The following is a 6,000-nucleotide window of genomic DNA, read 5'->3' on the forward strand; positions in this document are numbered from 1 at the left end:
ATATGCTTAAGGAACCTGCTTGCAGAATTGCTTGTAAGCTACTTGAGGAATCCGCTTGCAGGGCTGCTTAAGGAACCTGCTTATAGAGCTGCTTATAGGAGTAATAAATGGACATTCATAATTAAGTGTATTTATAACACTCCCCTTAAATGTTCATCAACAGATAATATGTCTCGTTAAAATCTTACTAACAAAAATCTAGTGAAAAAAAGTCCTTGTAAAGAAAAAAAGAGTACACGTATCTAGTAATATGCATTTGCTAGCTGCCTTATTAAAAATCTTACTAATAAAACCCAATGAGAAAAAACTTGGTTAAGAGAAAAAGAGAACAACGCATATTTTACTCCCCTTAATGTTGACCACGATCCAAGTGGTGGAGCCTTCGCATTCCAATCTTATGTACCATCTTCTCAATAGTTGAAGTTGGTAAATATTTGGTTAATAAGTCAGATCGATTATCACTTGAACGGATTTGTTGTACATAAATATTATCATTCTTTTGAAGATCAATTGTAAAGAATAATTTTGGTGAAATGTTCTTCGTTCTATCTCTTTTTATAAAGCCTATTTTTAATTGAGTTATGCATGCAGCATTGTCTTCTAACATGACCGTGGGTATTTTGATATCATACTTTAGGCCGCATGTTTCTTTGATGTACTGTATCATTGACCTAAACCACACATATTCTATACTTGTTTCATGAATCACTATTATCTCAGCATTATTTGAAGAAGTAGAAATAATGGACTACTTTGTAGATCGTCATGATGTAGTAGTTCCTCCGTATGTGAATAGATAACCAGTTTGAGATCGAATTTTATGTGGTTCTAATAAATAATTTGCATCTACATGATCAATAAGTTGTGCACAACCTTTGTTAGTATATAACACTCATATTAATAATTTTCTTTAGATATCGCAAAATATGATTGACAACATTTCATTGTCTTCGCGTCGGGAAAGAAATATATCTTGGTGGCAAATTAACAAAATATATCAGGTCTGGTTATGTTAGCAAGATACATAAGTGCACCAATAGTATTGAGATATGATACTTCAAGATCAAGAAGTTCTTCATTTTCTCTTGGAGGTTGGAACGGGTCTTTATTTACTTCAAGTGATCGAACAACCATTAAAGTACTTAATGGATGTATTTTTTCCATGTAAAATTATTTTAAAAATTTCTCAGTGTAGGCAAATTGGTGGATGATGACCCCGTCAGCTAAATGTTCAATTTGCAGGCCGAGATAATTTTTTGTCTTTTCAAGATCTTTCATCTCAAATTCTTTGTTTAAATATTCAATTGCCTTTTGGACCTCCTTAAGTTCCAACGAGGTTTATCTCATCAACATAAATGGTGAGTATAACAAACTCTAATGTTGTTTTCTTAATAAATATACAAGTACAAATAACATCATTTATATAACATTCATTTATCAAGTACTCAATAAGGCGATTATACCACATACGCCTTGATTGTTTTAGTAGTAGGCAATTTCATTTTCATAAGTAATGTTCTTGCTATCAATTATAGGTGCTTAATAAATGACTCTGTGAGGCCATTTTGAGTATGAACATGAGCAATTTGATATTCAATTCTTATTCCAATTGATAAACAATAATCATCAAAAGCTTAAGATGTAAATTCTCCAGCATTATCGAGTCGAATAGCCTTAATATGATAATCTAAAAATTGCACTCTTAATCTTAATATTTGTGACAATAATTTAGCAAACGCCAGGTTGCAAGATGATAAGAGGCATACATGAGACCATACATAAGATGTATTTATTAGGACCACAAAATAGTTAAACAATTCACTACGTGGATGAATATGTCCACATATATCTCATGTATACGTTTTAAAAAGTCAGGGTCAGTGATGATGATCTGTCAATTAACTTGCCTTGATAACAAACATCACACGAAAATTTATCATTTGTAAGAATTTTCAGGTTCTTTAATGGATGTCCAATTGAATTTTTAAAAATTCGTCTCATCATTATTGATCAAAGATGACCTATTCGGTCACGCACAAAAATATTTAAATCAGTAAACTTCTAGTTTACGATCGAATGTGCTTCGATTGTACTAATTTCTGCATAATATAGTCTAGAGGGTAAAGTTCGTAATCTCTCCAAAATGTATTTCTGGTCTGATACACTCTTGATTATACTAAGACATTCAATATTCATTTTATTTAGTGTCTCAACATGATATCCATTTTGACAGATATCTTTGAAACTTAACAAGTTTTTTGGGGATTTAGAAGAGGACAACTCATCTTCTATAACAAGTTTTGTCTCCTTAGACAGAAATATAGTAGCTCTTTCAGAGTATTCAATCAATTTTGAATTACCAATTGTAGTAACATTTGTTTTTCTTTTAAGCAAGTAAGAAAAGTATTTCTTATCTTTGATTATAGCATGTGTTGTTCCACTATCAATCACACAAATATCTTTATTATTGATTGTTGATCCAAATAAAATCTGAGGCATATCCATATTTTTCTTCAAAAAAAAGAGATAAACAAAGTAAAATTATCTGAATTTTAGCATTTAGCGCCCATGACGAGTAGTCATTGCCCGATACAAAATCAAGTTTAAAAATATTAGAGGCTAATTTAAGGAAATAAAGTACGTACCTTCAATAATTTTTAAAATATTTGCTTAAGATGACAGAGATTCATGTTGATAACGTTTTATTAAAAAGAAAGACAATAAAGTAAATGCATCAGAGAAAAGTATAGATAAAGATTGATATCTTATTCAACTTCAAACTCATCTTACAAATAAACTGAAATGACTTCCTATTTATAAAAGAATTGAAGCTATTAACAAAGTTGCTTAAGGAACTTGCTTGCCGAGCTTCTTGTAAGCTGTTTAATGAATCTTCTTGCAGAGCTGCTTGTAAGCTACTTAAGTAACTTGCTTGCAGAGCTACTTGTAAGATGCTTAAGGAACTTACTTGTAGAGCTACTTATAGGAGTAATAATTGAAATTCACAATTAAATATATTTATAACAATGACAAATTAATTACGAAAATACACTAATTTAATAAATAAATAAATTATTAATCGTTCAAAATTTATTTGAATTAAAAAGTAGGTATCATAAGGAATTATAATCTTGAGTTAATGAAGAATGGGGGAGGTCATAGTCAGCCGAAAAGCGTTGTTTAATTCAACTAACCTACACCAACAACACATAGCCGACATATGTAAATGTCTCTAACTCACTCACCTTCCTCTTTAATTATCCACCAATTATTCCCCCCCCCCCCCCCCTAAATTCCTTCACTAGAAAATCCATCAAAGTGGCCTTCATATTTTTTTGATAAGGTTGCATACATGGTTTGTTTGTTTTTTTTTTTAAAAAAAATATTTGTGCATAAAATCTTAGTGTATCGAGATGTCTTTTTTATTTTAAAAAAAGAAGTTAAAAGGAATCAAAGAATTCATAATATAAGTTTAATAAATTGAAAATCACGAATATTTAAAGTTGAAATTAAAGTTGAAAAAAATATATTAAGAAATTTGACACTTCATATGCTCATTGATAACCTTACTAACAAGTAGGTGTGTGATCATTACGATTATTTATCATTGCCTAACAGCCAGATGCCGTGCCATTTCATATTTGCTGTCTACTCATGTTATTGTCCCTCTATCTATATGCAATCTTGTCTTACTTAACACATTATTTGAGCCGTTCAGGATTTATCAGAAATAACGTTATCTTTATCTTTATGACAGAGAGATATGCATATATATATTATTTCTTCAAATTTAATTTGTGAGATTACAATAGATATATATTATTGTTATTATTGTCGTCTAACTTAATACCTATGAAATTTTTTCTAAAATATTTTTAAAAATACTCGGTATATATCAATAAAATCTATTTTAAAATATTTTGTAAGATTACATTATATATTTTTCGATTATAAATATTTAATTGACCATCCTTCATGATAGGTGATTATAGTGCGCATACACATTGCTCTACGACTTTCCATTAATTAGGATGTTGTATGCATTTCAATTTTAGTGATACACATGTTTAATATGTTTTGTTGTAAGAAAGATCAACTCTTATTCATTAAATTTAATAAATGTCTTTATTGATGTGAATCAATTAAATTTTATATTGAAAACAAAAACGATGTGTACAAGTTCTAGATAAAAAATAAAATTTGAGTCATGAATCATGATTATCTGATAGCAACAAATCTTTGTTAGTATTGTTTTTCTATGACCAATGGATTTTAGAATATTGGAATCTTGAGGCTATGTAAAATAGAAACAAAGTCCAAAAGATACAAGAAACTTTGAAAATATAAAAAGATATGAAATGTAGAAGAGACTATAATTGTTGAATTATGAAGATGATTTTACTAAACGACTTAAATAGTACTACTCCTTAAGTTGGAAACTTTTTATTACACCTTTTTTTAAGCCAAAAGGTGAGGAAGAATGTGTGGAACTAAAAATCTCTATCAAATGTGCACATGCATTAATTTTAATCCCATTTTTAGATGATTTTTATATCTACTATAGACTATAGACAATGACCTGAGTCTAATAAACAAATGAAACTTTGAAATTCACTTAATCACAATATAGCTCGTGAGACAAAAATTATTCTAAATTCATATAAAAAGATCAAACTTAGCTTATTTCCATTCTTAAATAGCCAATATTGATATAAAGTTTTTAATCCCCGTACGTTCAGACTTGTCAACTGATGAATAAATATATTATATGATGATTCAACATCGAGTAAATCAAGAATTGAAGTGAGTTTAACTTTGATATCATTATAACAAAATAAAATTTTGGTATAAATCAATTTCAAAAGTTAAATAATAAAATGAAGATTGTTCAAGATCATAAAAAAAAAAATATCTTATCTCATCATGCACATCTAATGTGGACCTACTAATTGAGAGCATAAAGAATAATATGATATGAGGAATTGTGTAAGCTCAAAATTAACAACTACAATGATGATGTGCAGAATTATAAGTAACTAATCACCCAAAAGACAATTAAATTAATTAAGTACTCACGAGGTTGTTTGGTTCCTACTCTTTAATTGCCCCCATAGAATGTTACTACTACTAATTTACCCAAGATTGGCCATTTTCAACTAATTAAATTAACGTTGTGAACGGACGTGAAAACAAAAAAAGAAATGCACTTAAACCCGTGATTTGAAATCCGACAACGCGCTTCTTTCTGTGCACTTTCCTCCACCATCAACTGCAAATATTTTTAAGTATCTTCATGAGATGAATAATACTATATTTTTATCTTTAAATAGAAAATATTGGATTTATTTTTTAAATATTGAAAAAAATATGGTAGAAAATGTTTTTTCTTTTAAGAAAACTTTATATTGTGCGACCTAAGTCAATTGATCTAAGTAAAAAATTTAACGATAATAATATGTAGTATACTCAATGCAATTATATAAGGTGAGTGTGAAAAAGGTACAATGCACTTATAGTTTATTCTTATTCTAGTGAGATAGAAATATAGTTATAAATTTTGATTCAAAAAATAATAATTAAACAAAATCGCAAGAAAGAATGATAACAAAATACAAAACAATTGAAGTAACAAATTAGTAATATATAACAAAGAATAAAAGAATGTGCCATTACTAACTAGTCGTTGACCTCTCCCGTAAAAATTACGATAACACTTTATTATTTACTAATATTTTATTATAATCATTAACCTTCAAATGCTTCTATCTTAATATTTAATAAATTCAAAATGTGTCACATCCAATCTAATTACTTCCTTTTTTTAAAACTTAATTTTATCTCTCTTAATTCTTGTTATCTCATATTAAAGCTACTTACACATTATCAAATCATTTCAACTTGTTTCACTTATCTTATTCGCCACTAAATCCATGAATTACAAAAACATAAACAAATTATGTTAATTTATCATATTTAAATTATTTCAACGTCGCTACACTC

Source organism: Solanum dulcamara, chromosome 6, assembly GCF_947179165.1.
Source record: "Solanum dulcamara chromosome 6, daSolDulc1.2, whole genome shotgun sequence".
Taxonomy (NCBI): Eukaryota; Viridiplantae; Streptophyta; class Magnoliopsida; order Solanales; family Solanaceae; genus Solanum; species Solanum dulcamara.